Source organism: Amborella trichopoda, chromosome 11, assembly GCF_054954075.1.
Source record: "Amborella trichopoda isolate Santa Cruz 75 chromosome 11, AtrichopodaSantaCruz75HAP2 v2.0, whole genome shotgun sequence".
Classification (NCBI taxonomy): domain Eukaryota; kingdom Viridiplantae; phylum Streptophyta; class Magnoliopsida; order Amborellales; family Amborellaceae; genus Amborella; species Amborella trichopoda.
The window spans coordinates 34,619,256-34,637,177 of NC_142346.1; positions in this window are offsets into that span (position 1 = coordinate 34,619,256).

Below are 17,922 nucleotides of genomic sequence, written 5' to 3' on the forward strand. Positions count from 1 at the left end.
TCATTCCGATTTGTAGAAACAAAATGAAAAATAAAACGCTACTAGATAATCGTGACCATGCGATGAACTTTGGACGGTGATGAGAAGACTTTTCCGATATATATATATATATATATGAATGAGGTTTGTATAGAACCTAGGCTCTAAACGATCAAATTAGAGCGTACCTTCAAATAGTATCGAAAAATGTGGTTTCAATACTGGAAATCTTTTTGATAGCTTTAAAATATATTTTTTATCTTTATTTATAAAGTTTAAAGCTTCAAAAAATAGTGTAGATCGAGAGATCTATGAAGACATGAAAATCTTTAAAATTGATGGTCTAAAAATGTGTTACAAAATATACTATTTTCAAAACTTAAAATCCATTTTTTTTTCATGTTCATGTATCTTGATGTCAAGATGATCAATTTGAGCATATTTGAGCATGAAAACAACCTCTTCTAGTGAAATTATTGAGATAGGCTCGAATTTGATTGTTTAGAACCTCGGCTTTATAGAAATGTTTCCCTATGTAAAAATAAAATAATATATATATATTGATCAATTTATAATGGTGAATTATTTTTTTTATATTTTTATTAGGTGCAGCTTGATGAGAAGAACACACACCTAAAATTTCAAGTGATTTGGATTCATAGAAAAAAAAATTAAAATTCAACTACTACCGGACATCCGTAATCGTCAGTTGGCCCAAATTGAATCTGGTCCGCTGGGCCCGATTTTTTTTGGGAGCTAGTGGGCTCACGTAAGCTTTTTCACACACACACACAGATATATATATATATATATATATATATATATATATATATATATATATATATATATATAATTTTTTTTTTTTTTTTTTTTTTTCTTGTAACCATATAAAAATCCTTTTGTTTCTCTTTCTTTTTTCAAAAATTTATTTTATTTTTTATGGAATAATTTTATTAACCTAGGTTGGAAGGTTTGAAGATACCATTCCCGAATACCCTGATTTTCTGGAGCAAGGTAATCTTGTTTGATATAATTAATATCTATTTTTCTCTTTTTTCTTTCTAATTTAGTAGCTAAATATTTTTCTATATATGCATCATATGCATCATCATTATTTATATCTTTTTCTACTTGTAATATATTATCTTCTATTTGTAATGTAATTATTTGAAATTCAGCTATGTCAGGTTCAGATGTATACGTGTGAATAACTACATGATCAGTTGTTCTTTTGACTCCTTGTAATTGGAAGTCTGAAGATGTTGTAGGTATTGAAGGAGAAGGAAGTATGATAACATCGGGAGTAGTATGACAAGATTTTCTAGCAGGGATTAATGGTTTTTTATTTCTTTTCCTATTAATATCTATATCATCCTGTACTAGAAGCTGTTGGAATTTTATTTCAATATTTCCATCCTGATGTTCTATTATTTGATTTGGAATATTATTCACAGGTACTTCCCTGGGCTGGTTTGCATTTTGCAATGCCCATGATTGAGGTAGAATAATATCGGACCAAGTAATGGTTTTTGGTATAATCGTATTTGATTTTTCTATATTAGTTTGAAATAGTATAGTTTGATCCTTTTTATCAGCTTGCATAATATTAAGACAGAGAGTATTCATTACTTTATAATACTATTGCTAAATTCTAAGAACCATGTATCATATTAAATCCATGAGTTTTCAAATTTATAGTTAATATATCTAATATATTTGGATCGGTTAAAGAAACAGAAAAATTTGGAAAGCAATTAAAATATATGGGTCCACTACATAGGCTGGATTCTACCATGCCTATGAGTGAATCTGATAACTTATTGTGTCTTGTATTTCTTAGGCATACAAGCACTGAAGTGTTTAACCCTAGACGGGTTAAAGGTTTAATGGCTATTTGGATTAATCCAATGTGCAAATATTTATAATTATTTTCCTTATGTTTGTCAATAATTTTTCTTGATAATAATTGAAAGACTTCCTGGTTTTGCGTTACTGATAGACTTTCTTCTACTGTTTTTATAGCATAACCTAATTTGAATTTAAATGATCCTTTCTGATAAATATCTTTAATTGGTACTTTAGGAATATTCCAATTTTGGATATGAGATTCAATATCATTTATGATGATCTCCTCTTTATTTTTAACTCTTAAGGTTTGAGATTGAGTTCCAGTATTACCTTTAAGATTACTAATTAAATTTGCCATCTGTAGGTTACGGATAATAACAATCTAGATGATCAAGGGTCCAGCGTGTTCCCCTAAGCGGCTCTTCTTGGCCTTGGTGGGTACTTTGCCTAGACTTTCCTTTCGCCTTTTGCCTTAACTCTCGGACCAACTTTCTTAAATGTAAATTTAAATAGGTTTTTATAGTAATATTGTAACTTTTAACTCTTAACAGTTTACTATTTTTACTGTTTGGCTCTGATACCAAAACGCGCAGGGATCTACAATAAAAACATTATATATTGTTTAAAGTAAGTATGTGAATATTAAACTGTTATATTTTAGTATTTCTTGTAAAATTTTGTAAAGGTTTAGACAAAATAGAATTATGCAAATGAAAAGTATGATTGATATATCGATAACTAACCACAGTGTGTGATTGAAATTACCTATTTTAATACTGAACACTATTTTGAATTGCATAACATCAACATCAAATTTCATTCTTATAGAAATTTGTACAGATACATCTAAAAGGAATACAAACTGTAAATTTACAAGTAACAGACTGTATACGAACTGGTACAAACTACAAAACAAACTATCTGTAAACAAACTGTAAAATAACAAACTTACTGTTTACATATGCAATAACTGGAAAAGAGTTTCCAGTGTTGAGGGCAATAGGAAGGAAGAGAGCGAAAATTACAATCACACATACTAGGTATAAAGGAAAGGAGGAAAAGATAGAACTTGGAAATCAAGGTGAATTATTGTGACCTGGTATTCATGAGCTATGAGGTCAGGATAGCTGTTGCAGAGGATGGAGCAGGTAGAAGATAGAAGAGTGTCTTCTGAGAGAGAGAGAGATGAAAGAAGAGGAGCAGAGAAGAGAAGAGAAGAGAGGAGAAGAGAGCCTCCGAGGTTAAGGTTCTGAGTGACCTTCCTCTGCTTATATAGAGAAGGAAAATGGGATGCCTTCGTAGCGAAGGCAAGGTGACGAGACGTAAAGTAAAAAGGGGTGTGACATAAAGAAGATGCTGTCGGCTGTCGGCAGAAGAAAACAAAATAAAAAAGAAAAAAAGTGAAAAAGCCTTTTGTCATGGTCGGCACTTAAGGACAAAAAGGCATCTGTGAATAGTTCACAATTTTGTCTTTTATGTCGGTGCTACAGTGACGGTATCTTTGAATAGTTATCATTTTGTCTTTTTATGTCGGTGGAGAGCATCTTTGCACAATCATGGTTTGTCGTATGTTGGTGAAGAATATCTTGACACAGTAATGTGTCATGGTCTTTGACTGAATTCATCTAGGTCATCTTCTTCTTTAGGGTATGTTTCTTCTAGGGGATAGTATCTATTGTTGTGAGTTGGTGATGACTAGACGGTCTCATCTGATGAGACCGGCTTTCTTCCTACTTCTGCAAAGATTTCCTTCATTTGTTGTTCCAAGGTTTCTTTGGAAGCATTAGGGTTTGATTAGCGCATATTTCTCAAATATGTGGGAAAGTCAAAGGAAGTATTGGCTGTATTATGTCCACTTGGACTCGGATTATATACAGGTTTTTGTGGAGGTATGCGTTTGGGTCCTATGGTTGTGGGATCCATATTAAAGATGTCCCACCATTTTACTGAGATGGTTTTTCCCAGTCGTAGAATATAGGTATGGTCAGCTGTATTATTGACAGAGATTGAGTATTCCCATTTCATAATCCATGGGAGTTGGTATAGTGCAACAAAGTATAAGTGATTGTCTGTATTATCATCACTATTATTGAATATAACGAATTGTTCCTGCACTTTTTGAAAAAGAGGAGGTAAAATTACAGTAGTTGATCCTCAAACTAAAAACCAATTTTTAAACCAGTTGGGGAATCTTTCGAAAATGGGTAAACGAAACTGAATATACCAACTATGAGTATTGTTTGGATTTTGGTAATAAAACATTTTATGTCATGCTTCTATGTATTCGGCATACTTGTAGTATTTGTACGAAAAATCAGGATTATATAATTTTTTGCCTTGAGCAGGATTGCAATCCCACTCATCATAAGAAAGCAATTTTTTTATCTGGATTTTTGAATATGCAATTACTCTAGTATTTTGTTGGTAATAATGGACAACAGAGATGGATCATGTTTTCATGAGGATTGCTTCATAATACTCACGAGTTTTGACTCCATTGGTTGGATTCAAATGGTTTATCAGGTATAGTGGAGCAAGTTTGATAGGGTCCATATTCGTATGGTGGTCATCGATTGTAATATCCATAAGATATGCTCTTTCAATATATGCAGAGCGAGGAAAATTAGGCCTTTGGTTTGGTTTTGATTAAGCTGGAGTATAGGCGGGAGTGGATGTATTAGTGTCTGGATAAGTGATTTGGTGAATAGGAGAAATGGAAGGTGAAAGGGTTGCCAAAGGCAGGTTCTCACCTTCAAATGGTATTATTTTCAGAGGGCGTTTCTCATTGCGAGAAGAATTGCTACGACAGCCCATGAGAGTAAGTGGATTGGACAAAGTATTATTATTATTAGCTGCAAAGAGCTGTAGTGCAAGTGATAGTGGTGAATCGTCGTTGGCGTCAGTGTTGCCCCCTGCAAAAATTCACAAGTGAGAAAATCAGGAAGAGAATTAGAAGACCCGGGAAGGTGTTCAATAGTAAAATCAAAAGAGGACAGGATAGCCTGCCAGCGGGCAAATATTTGTTCAGCAACAAAATTTTGAACATTGCGTCAGCAAACAAAATGGCTGGCAATCCAGACCAAGAAGTTGCCAAAGCAATAGTAAATGGATTTACTGGCTGGTTAAGAGGCTGGTGGGATTTCTATGTTGATGATGAAACAAAAAATAGAATCCTCACCAATACAAGACAATGAACCGCCAGAAATGAACAAAATCAAGAAATAATTTATACTGAACGTGATGCAATAGACACCTTAATATACACAATTACACTACATTTTGTAGGAAGCACGACCCTATTGACAGCAAGATCAGAGGATCTGCTATCCAATCTTCGTTGTCCTACATTATCCCATTATAAATGGTACAAGGATGTCTTTTTCTCAAGATTACTAATACGAGAAGATTGTCAATTAGCCCATTAGAAAGAAAAATTTATTGCTGGCCTACCATACTTATTTGCCGAAAAAGTCAAAGAAAGACTTAGAAAGAAACATAATGGAGTTATAGTATAATCTGCACATACACTTGGAGAACTATTTACAGAAATATGTGCTAAAGGATTAGCTTTATGTACTGATCTTAAACTCAAAAGACAATTGGATAAACAGCAAATTACCAAGCGTAAAGAACTTGGTGATTTCTGTGAACAATTTGGATACCATTTAGATAGAAAAAATAAACCGGAAAAGTTATATAAGAAAAAGAAAAAATACAAAAAAGACAAATATAAATCCAATAAAGTACATAAACAATATAAAAAGTCCAAACAAAAATTTATAAAAAAAATTCTCTCCAAATACTAAAAATAAAAGGAAACTTCCAGTATGTTATAAATGTGGAAAAGTTGGTCATTACAAACACCAATGCAAATTAAAAAAGAAAATAGAATCATTACACTTAGATGAATCAATTAAATCAAAATTATATAATATAATAAATTATGATTCCATATCTTCAGATTCTACTGAATCACATATAGGAAATATTCAGGATGACGACCTTTTATGGACAGAGTCATCTGCTTCTTCAGATAGTTAAAAGTTACAATATTACTATAGAAACCTATTTAAATTTACATCTAAGAAAGTTAGTCCGAGAGTTAAGTCAAGAGACGAAAGGAAAGTCTAGGCAAAGTACCCGCCAAAGCCAGGAAGAGCCGTTTAGGGGAACACGCTGGACCCTTGATCGTCCAGATTGTCATTATCCGCAACCTACAGATGGCAAATTTAATTATGTAAAGGCTTAGCATCGATAGCAAGATTAGGATAAAAATCACTCACATAATTTAAACATCCTAAGAACCTTTGAAGTTCTTTCTTGTCTAGTATTTGATCAAGAAATTTATCAGCAAATTGTATGGATCGATCTATAGGAATAATAGTGCCATGATGAATATTATGTCTTAGAAACCTAATATACAATTTTGCCTCTATTATGAAAAGAGTGAGTGAACAACATATTACTAAACAAAAAGAACCTTCTATTTCAGAACTGAAACATGAAATTAAAGAAGTAAAAAAAGAGGTTCATCAATTAAAAAATAGAATTAAGACCCTAGAATTACAAAATTTATCTCATCAAAATTCAGATACAGATGAACTAGAATTCAATCATCTTATTACAATATATAGTCCTTATCCACCGGAAGATATACCAGAAACCTCAGAAGCTAAACCACTTCTGATAACAACTTCTTCTGTAAATCTGATAGATAAAATTATGATTAAAAAATGGTTTGTTCAAGTCACTATAATAGTAGCAGAAGATTATCGCTTTCAAACATGTGCTGACCTTAATTGCATCAATGAAGGATTAGTACCGACAAAATATTTTGACAAAACAACTCAGATCTTAAATACTGCAGATGGCAGTAGACTCTTTATCAATTATAAATTATCCAATGCTTCTGTTTGTAATAATCAACAATGTATCAATATACCATTTATCATAGTCAAAGGATTAAGCCAAGCAGTTATTCTTGGAGTCCCATTTCTTACATTACTATATCCCTTATCAATAGATCAAACAGAAATATCTTCTAATTATCAAAATGTACCAATACACTTTGACTTTATTCATAAACCAAAATTAAAGGAAATCAATAACGTCAAAAGTCAATTACACAATAAAAAAAAATTTCTTTGTACTTTAAAACAAGAAATTAAATATAAATATGTAGAAGAACAAATACAGAATCTTTTGATCCAACAAAATATTCAATCTATTCAACAACAAATCGAAACCTCTATCTATAGTGAGCATCGCAATGCTTTTTGGGAAAAGAAAAAACATAGTATTAGTCTACCATACGAACCTGGATTTGATGAAAAACAAATACCTACTAAAGCTAAACCAATACAAATGAATACTACTTTATTAGATAAATGTAGAAAAGATATTACTGACCTCAAAAAAAAAACGTTAATAAGACCAAGCTCATCACCATGGAGTTGTGCAGCTTTCTATGTCAATAAAAATGCTGAAAAGGAACGAGGAGTTCCTCGATTAGTCATTAATTATAAACCCCTCGTATCATAATTTATTATATTATATAATTTTGATTTAATTGATTCATCTAAGTGTAATGATTCTATTTTCTTTTTTAATTTACATTGGTGTTTGTAATGACCAACTTTTCCACATTTATAACATATTGGAAGTTTCCTTTTATTTTTAGTATTTGGAGAGAATTTTTTTATAAATTTTTGTTTGGACTTTTTATATTGTTTATGTACTTTATTGGATTTATATTTGTCTTTTTTGTATTTTTTCTTTTTCTTATATAACTTTTCCAGGTTTATTTTTTCTATCTAAATGGTATCCAAATTGTTCACAGAAATCACTAAGTTCTTTACGCTTGGTAATTTGATGTTTATCCAATTGTCTTTTGAGTTTAAGATCAGTACATAAAGCTAATCCCTCAGCACATATTTCTGCAGATAGTTCTCCAAGTGTATATGCAGAGTATACTATAACTCCATTATGTTTCTTTCTAAGTCTTTCTTTGACTTTTTCGGCAAATAAGTATGGTAGGCCAGCAATAAAGTTTTCTTTCCAATGGTCTAATTGACAATCTTCTCATATTAGTAATCTTGAGAAAAAGACATCCTTTTACCATTTAAAATGTAGAATTACAGATGCACCTCAAAAATCTATCGGAAAGGTTGTTTTAACGCCGGAATATAATTTTTTTTTTCTTTTTTTTGCAGTTTCAGAAGTAAAGCATATTGCAACACATTATCTAGACCATCTATATTAAAGATTTTCATATGTTTATAAATTTCCTTTATTTTAACTATTTTTGGAGTTTAAAATTTTCTAATTAAATATAAAAATAGATTTTAACATTATCCTAAGATTTTTTTACAACAAAATTACATGTTGCGATAAAATTTGGAGGTGAGCCTTAATTGGATTGTTTAATGTTGCAACCTTATAGAAATCGCACTTGAGACAAATTTTAAAATATACACTTTTTTCATTTTAGTGGACAATCACAAAAAAAGAAAATTTTGAAAACATATCTTAGAAAGTGTTTTTTAAGCCATTTAACATAGGCCGCCCATTTTTGTGTGATACTTAGATCTGGACATTAGAAGGATTTTTTTGCTTTCGAAATTTTTTAGATAAATTTATTAGATAATTTTTTAGATAACTTTATTATATGATGATAAGGACACCTCATTTTGTGGGCTAGTCATACTGATAGTGACTATCTATGCATGGACTATATGCATATGGCTTAATGCAATTAGTTGTTTATCATGAGATAATTTGTGAGATTAAATGTGAGAGAAATCCAATAAACTTTGATAAGTCCCACATTACATTACATGAGATATTGTTCTAATTGATTCAAACTTATAATGTGTTTGGTCACTCGGATATGTATAATTGAACCTCTCTTGATCTTGAGATTGGATCCAATTAATAGGTTCATGATGACACCTGTTAGCCATCTAATCCGAGTGTAATATCAATAAGAGATTGAATCTATTAGATGGTGAAATGTTTGAAAGTCCGAGCACTACTCCTACACTGTGGTTTTGAATGGATAAAGTACCAGTTCGTGACTAAAGAAACTTTGAGAACAATGCATGATTTTAATAAATTTTTGTTTAAGTAAAAATCGGTGTTACTTGAGAATTGATATGTACATAGAGTTGTGAACTTTTGAGCATATGAATAAATGTTGAGAGAGCAAGTACGAAGATATATGTGAACATATATGTCAATCTTTATAAGCATAAATTATCATGAACATACACATAAAAGTATTGTACTCTTTACCATACCGTATGTTCCCATATTTCTTTTCCTTTAAGGATACCCATTGCATTCTTAGAATATGTGATTATTGAAGATGATGATTACTTCCACAATTAGGACCTAGTAGATTAGTAAGTCAAGCATTAGCGTGAGTATGATGTAATATGTTGACACATAAACTACATGATATTTGATTAAATATGTGGATGAAGGAGATCGAACATGACATTTAAATTGTGATTCGTGGTTTATGTGACATACACCAGATATAGAAAGAGTTCTTGACAATTTATTATTGCGATTGCATATGTTTGACCACACTTGTTTTTATTAATTCATAACTATTGATTATGTTAATGGACCATGTTAATTGACTATGCTTATGGAGCATACAATGGTTTATGCTTATGCATGATATGAGATTAAGAAAGTTAACTTGGTTGTTGATACTTGCCCCCTTGCTTGATATGAGTATTGCTTTTATGGTAGATAATGAATGTTTTAAATTATATCATTGTACATAAGAATGAGGGAGAGAATTGTTTATAAGGCCTCAAAAAGCCAAGTGAGAGAATGTTGGCTATGTGGCTTTTCAAGGCCTTAAAGCTAATAGTCTTACGCTCAGTGGAAGTTAGAGAGAGACTGAATCTGGGTGCTTGGCGAACTGGGGCCTAGATTCATATATTTCGAGTATACGTTTTGAGAGTGTGAACTCTCAGGAACGTGTGAGGGTCACCTCCCAGTCAGGACTATATTAATTAAAATGCCTCATAATTGATGTGATAAGCCAGGGCTTGGAGAATCTAATTGAGAATAATAGAACCCGAGTATTGAAAAAGTATTCGCGCTGTATGGAATGGTCGGCTCATGGGACATGAGCCCGTATCCTGGCACGAGACCATTCCATGGCATGTGCACCCACAATCGTATGGGAAAGCCACTCTTCTATAGTATTATCCGACTTAGAAGAGCTAGTGTGCATGTGCTTTGATAGGACCTCTATATTTGAGTAGGAACATGTCCCACAAGGGTGCACCAATAATCCATTGAACCCCTCGGGATGGGAAGCTCTAGCTCAATGACTTTCATGTGACCAACTATGTGTCCCTGCCACAGACTGTGGAGCATAGTTCTATTGGGTCAGCTTGATACACTGGTGGAACATCATTCAGGTTAGCCCAATGAAAGACTCTGACTAGTGTTATAAGTTTAGATATCTCATTTACCTTTGGCTTATATTAATCTAAAATTGATGAGAAAATATTTTATATTGATGAAAAATTGTGTAATAATATTGATAAATTATTTAGAGAATTTTTGAGATTTTTGAAAAAAATTTTAGTTCTTTTTTTAAACAATAAATATGATTTTCAAATTTGTTTGACATAAATATCAAACAAAGACATTCTATAGGGATGCCACATGGATCCCAAGTGGCCATAGGGATGCCATGTGGCACCCCCACCTCCCAACTCACGGATGACATCATGCTGATGTCATATTTATGTGGGGACATATTTGTCATTAATGTTTTTGTTGGTATTGTGTTATAACATGTTATCTTGTTATTTAAAATGTTATATATTGTTATGACTTAAGTTTGATTTAAGTCACATGTTTGTTTTTGCCCATATGTGTCATTTTTTGCATGTGTGAAGTCATGGAATTTTGAGAATTAATTTAATTCATATTATTATTCACATATGATCTTGTAGCATGTGAGTATATCTTATGTGGCACCACCTTATGGGCTTGACCTATATGAAACTTTAGTGTTGTTAAAATCCTATTGGTGGTGACATAAGATATTTTATTCACATGTGTGGATGTCCCATATTATCTTTATGTCCATGTCCTTGCATTTTATTTACTCTCACAAATTATTCAAAAACCATGGACGTAAGTATAAACATGAATTTAAACTTAATGAGAAATAAAAGATGGAGCTAAGGGCTTCAAGGTAAAATGACTATAAACCTAGGTTTTAAGGAGTGAAATGTATCAAAAACTCATCCATTGATCTTGGTGATAAGATATGGATGAGTGGCTTGGATAAAAACCTCTCATGTGCCATTGATCTAAGGCATCAAGGATTAAGAGCAAATTCATCTTTGTGATCTAAGTATAAAAGTAACTTTTAAGATCAATTATAACCCTAACTTGAGTATTCACTTCAAAGAGAGAGAGATCCCTTGAAAAATATGGTCACCCATGAGACTATCTTCTTTCTTGAACTTTCATTTGAAATCCTTCCATGGGGTAGTCCATCATTTATGTGATCAAGCCCATACTATTGTTTCATTAAGATATTGATTTTTCTTCTCATATTTTTAATTCCTACCTCATTTCCATTATCAAAGCTTGTTGTAATTCTTAATTTACAGTAGCTTTCTTTATTTTTGGTCATGAAAACTTGATATTTGAAGAGTCCCACAGCAATAGTGTAGTTCATACACATAGTATATGTACACTAGCTCGCTTACTCCATGATCTTGAGTAGTTTCAACTTGATTTCTTGTTTTTATTTTTCTGAAATTTTTACTGAGAATATATAACTGATGAGATATTTATTTCATCATATTTGAGTATAAGAAATATTCCATTGAGTTCCATTTTTAATGTTGAAAAGTTCATGTAGTCCCTTATAGACCACATGGTGTCGTTTCACCATAACTTCCTTATTTTGTGTAGTATCTCTCTCAAACTTTGAAGGGCTATTTTGATACTTGTCTCTCTCATGGTTTGATCTTCATTGAGTGAAATAAATGTGATCATTTGCTTCCCATTGGATTGATCTCTTTGAGTTATTATTATCACCCGTGCCTTAGACAATGAGACAAAATTAAGTCTTCAAAATGCCCTTTCGTGGCCCGGGCACAAGGGTTCAAACTATAGTTTCCCCATGTATGTTTGTATGTTAATTTGATGTATTTACGATTATTAAATAGATTCATGATTGGTTAAATTGTGTATGTTGTGTGAATATTGAGATTGTTTTTTAATCTTGCGGTATAAGCTTTACTACTATGCATTATTGTTTATACGAATTGAAATGTTATTTAATTATTATGATCAAGTGTATGATGTGTATGAGATATTATGATATATGATAAGGATGAAGAATAAAGATGAAATTATCATATAATTTTAATATAATGAGGAATTGCGAGTGCAAGTTATGCAATATGTTGTAGAGATGTACAATGTGAATATTTGAATATTGTATTCAATTTAATTGAATTTTTTAGGGATATGTAAGGGACCTATTAGGGTTGAATTTTATTATTCAAATGTGTGTAAAACATGTTTGTAGGCTGGAATATATGTATTATGGTTCTGTTTTGAGATATTCATGCATTTAAACCCTTGAGTTTTTATAAAAAGAAAATTTTTTAAAAGATTGCATTTCTAGCCCATTGGCCTTATACGACCAACAAATTTGACCATTTAATTAATGTATACAATCAACATTCTTATAGTTTACAATCCTTGTATTACCCATTGAATCTTAGAGTGAGATGAAGAGGATTTGATAGTTTGAATGGACATGAAATTCCCTAAAATAAGAATAACTTTGAGACCCAAAGATATTAAGAATGATGTTCAATGCGAACATGGTGTGATGTTGTTGTGACATAAATGATTTTGGGGTCACATGACTAGTCATATATAGAGCTATCCCTATATATGGAGAAGCTACGAGTCATCAAACCCCAAGCTTTAGGATATATACCTAGAGAACATGACTATAGATTCCAACATATATTCTTGTGTTGTCATCCTTTCCTCAACAGATTTTTGTATGGTTGTAGGCCTCTCATTGGATTGGATGGGACATTTCTTAAGAGAACATACATGGGGATTATATTGAGTGTTATTAGCGCTGATGCTAATGGTGGCATGTTCTCGATAGCATTCACTGTACTAGACAATGAGGGCATACATACTTTGATATAGTTTCTTAGTTGCCTGATGGAGTTGCCCAATACACAGCAAGACTTATGTCATTTGACGATTGTTTGGACTGATAGAAAGGGCTATTGCAATCACTAGAACATATCTTCTAAGATTGCTATCCAGTGTTTTGCAAGCGTCATTTGGCAGAGAACTTCCAGAGGTGATTGAAGAACATTACTTAGAAGAGTTCGAGGAAGAGTATGGAAGGCAACCAATGCAATAAGGGTAAAAGAGTTCAAGGAAGAGATGTCAAGAATACGGGAAGTTGATTCACGCACAACCACATTAACATTGTGGGTGCATGTTCAAAGTATGGAGAGACCTGGAGTTTTGGGGCCATATGATTCTGGGGAATTAACTTTCTATTTTTTGAATTTTTATTATTTCTAATTATATTCTTATATCGATGTCATCATCCTTCGGATGCCGACCCTAGATTTTTAAATGTGTGCTCCTGTATTGGTTCCCCTAAATTTTAAATTCAGATTTTATGTAAAAGTTTCAAGAAGGGAAAAATATAAACATTAAGCAAACTATTAAAAAATTCTTGATTCATCCTCAAAATTATATAAGAATATCTAATACATTGATTTACTAAATAAATATAATTTTTATGATTTTATGTCTAATTTTTAATTTACCGAGCTTATAGGTTGCTACTGATTTCAGGAAGGTAAAGTGACCGAGACACTCAGCCGCGTTTGAGTCAACTAGATCAAATCCTTAATACTAGTGATCATTTTATGCAGCTTTAAACCTTTGTATATAAATTCTAAGTTACACTGCAAATCATCAAATGTCATCAATTCCAAGTAACTTGGCCATGTCCGTGTCACCTCATCTTAGTCCATAAATGCTGACTTTTAGTTTGTACAACCACATTATAAAGTCCCTCAAGATATTCACTGAGTAGTATTATCTTATGGGTGCGATTTGTATAGAGTTGAGGCTCCAAACAATCAAAGTAAAGAGCACGTTCAAATAGTATTGAGAAATGTGGTTTCAATACTAGAATCTTTGTAATTACCTTAAACATATTTTCAACTTTAATTACAAAATTTAAAGTTTAAAAAATAGTGTAGATTGAGCAGATCTATGAAAACTTAAAAACCTTGAAAATTGACGGTCCAAAAATGTGCTACATTATGCACTATTTCCAAAACTTAAAATGTATTTTTTCTCATGTCCATGTATCTTGATGTCGAGATGATCAATTTGAGGATATTTGGGCATCAAAATATCCTTCTAGTAAAACGTTTTAGAGCGTTTTAGAATTGTTTAGAACCTTGACTCTAGATAAATGTTTTCCGTATTTTAATGATGTGACATTAATGGACAATCACCAAAACAAATTGATATTTATCGATTACTTTACAAACATATTGGTACACTTTAGCCTACTCATGGATAAACCCCTATTTTTTAGCCCCTAGATTTTGAAGCACGCTGCAATTGTCTACCAAAGTGATTGAAAGAATACAATTTTTTCAAATTTATTTTCCAATGAGATAGTAACTCTAACTCTCTTTATCTTTAATATTGTTTTTATTGTTGGTGGGGTATATAGTAATGACCAAATGTACTATGCTCCAATGAGAGTATATTGTGCATTACTCCCTTGCCCAAAATACCTATTTAGGAAGATTTCAAAGTCCAAAATTTCGGGAACCATATAAGAATAATTAGATGATTAATTTCAAAATAAAATATTTGAATTTTGAGTTTTAGGATACCTAAATTTAGGATTACAAAAATTGGGCAGTCACAATTCAATTTTGAGCACTATTTTTTTCTAGTACATAGAGAGTTTCTATAGGAACATTTTTTAATTGAGATTAGTATATAGGTTTTACAAAATACATTTCCAAAATTTGAGAGGTAAAAAGTATGCCTAGCATGTATTTTGCCCGAAGGAACAAATAGATAGCAGTCTGCAAGAGTAGGAAATCTATTGGCTATAATAATTCTCCCCCTCTCTCTCTCTCTCTTTCTCTCTCGCTCTCTCACTAGGTTGGGAAATGGCGCAAGGCGACGGCACAAACAAGGTGCCCATGGAAAATCGCAATATTTTTTCATGTGGCCTCTTCTGCGTAAATCATTTTATGGGAGGAGGAAGCAGCGATTGCATTGCTCCCACCGTTTGCGAGTGTACACATCCTTGCTAGCCACCATATTTATCATTTTGTGGTCCTAATGCTAGCCGACTCTACTAAATTAAAAAAAGGCCATGATGATGATGAATTTTCTTACCTGGTTAAATCAAACAAATGCTAGGTTAAATCAAACAAGGCTACCTTGATGTGGAAAAATTGGGTTTGCTTTGAATAAATGCAATATCTTTTGTCTTTGAAACTTTAAATGGGACTTTGCCTCATGTGGATTAATTTCTATTGGTTTAAGGTTTTTTCTTGGATGGACAATGAAAACTCCCAATATCCAAATCTATGGTCCTGAGGGTTGTAGTCATTCAATTTTGGGATGAATTGCGATTGAAATAAAGTGAGATCCATTAAAACATAAGATAACCCATTTGACAGGTCTCATCCTAATTTTGCAACGGTTGATTAGATTGCTATGACACAACACAGTAGAGATGAGTAGCTTAAAAAGAATGTGCTTAGAATGAGAGTTCATTATTTTTTCAGTGAGTTATTTGGGAAAGGGCGGCTACACTTGGTAGGAATTGAGCTTAGGACAAAGCGTTGCAAGTCGTCAAGCGTTAACGAATTAAGCCCAGGCTCTTTTCCTAAGAATGAGAGTTCATTCACAGTGAAACGCTACATATTTCTTGTAGTTTTAAGAAAAAGAAAATGTGATTTTTATAACTTTAAAACAAGGAAAATGTTTTGATAAGATTGCAACCCTATCAAAATAAGTAAAACCTCACCTTAAAACTCACCAAAAATTGCAGTTTTGACATTGGAAAATGTTCAAGTCGATTATTCGACCTTGACCATTATGGTTGTGAAAACATATTGAGATTTGTAGCCCTAAAGATGGCATATATTGTAACCCATTATCCAAACAGTTGATTTCACCCTAAAAAAAAGTATTCACGGATTTGCAAGATTTATACTAATTTTCGAGCTTCAAATTTTATAGTTTGTATTAGAAGTTTATTTAAAGCCATTATTGAGATTTCTGATACCCTAAGTGCTTTCCAGGTAAGGTTTTATCTTCTTTTTACCATTATTTTGAATTTTTTAAAAATACTTACCATAATTTGTACACACAATATGGGTTGCTGGCATATGAGTTGAAATCTTACCTAAATACTTTAAGAATTGCTTATCTGTTCAAGAAGCCTCACAAAATTTATCGCGGAAAATTATCAATCCCGCAGAAGTGCCCGAATCATAAAGCAAACACATGATGCAAACAAGTTCATTAAAGAACAAGCATTATCCATGAAATCAATACAAGTTCATCAGTAGGGGAGTGTGTTAAGCAATGAATGCAAAGAAGCCATCCTTGAAAGCTAACATGCTTTTAAGGATGGTTGATGATATAAAAAGGCCATCTGCTGGTATGAACAGGAAGAAAAACAAAGAAACAAAGAAATGGGGCTTGTGCATTTCATGATTACAACATAGTCGATGAAATCAAAAGGCCAGTCCTCAAGCGACATTGATATGACATACAGTGGTAGCAATTTGCTTGGGTCTAGACTTAAATATTGGACCTAATGGTTTAGTGCTAGATTTGGGTTCATCTCAGACCCTATCAGATCAAGTTAGCTCCGAATCAAGGTCAAATTGACTTGACTCAACAATTATATATAATAATAGAAAAGTATACAAAGTTACTATTTCCTTTTAATATGAGGGCACACTCTCGTAAGAATGGTGATTTTGAGTGTGTTATTTTGTCGACTCAAAGTTAAAAAACATTTATTGAACTTTGTGACACACTTCAAGCCATCAAATTTGACATCTAATGACTTGATATAGTTGTGACTTCCTAGTAACATCAAATTTGACATCAAATTTTTTTATTTTTTATTTTTTGATATTCATACATCTCAATGTCAAGATGATCAATTAAAAGATATTTTAACATTAAAAACTTTTTGGATAGATTTTTGAGGTGCATCAATAATTTTACATTTTAAAGTTGCAACATCATATAAACTTTTTCCTTATTTTTGTTTTCTATTTTTTATCACGGACTCAATTGGGTCAAATCTGGATCTGGGTTGGCGTGGACTTGAACTGACATATTAACACTCATAAATAACAAAGGAAAAAGTCAAAGTTACTCCAAGGAAGTATACTTATGCCATTTGGATAGATCTTTGTTGGCCCAGGGAATATAACTTTTTCAAATTTGGGCTCTTTCTTAGAGATGGAATTTGGCCCTAAAACTTTATGGTTGTGGTTTGTATACAACCTAAACAATCACAGTAGGGTGAAACTTCAAATAGCATCGAAATATGTTGTTTCAGTATCATGAATCTTTATGATGGTCAGAAAATCTACTTTGATCTCTAATTATAAATTTTAAAGTTAAAATATAGTGTAGATCGAGCAGATCTATGAACACCTGAAAATCTTAAAAATTGATGGACTAGATAATACATTACAAGATGCACTATTTCCAAACCTTGAAATCTATTGTTTCTCATAGCCTTACATCTTGAGATCAAGATGATCGAAATTTAGGGGCTTTCAGCATTGAAACAACCTTTTCTAATGTATTTTTGGGGTGCACCTTAATTTGATTGTTAGAGCCGAACCCTTATATAAATGTTTTCCAAACTTTATTGGCCAACAATCTTACAATTATGAATTGTAGAAAATGGATTTTCAATGAAGAATAGACTATTTAAAACGGTGTCTTAAACATTTACTTTATGGAAAAGTTTAA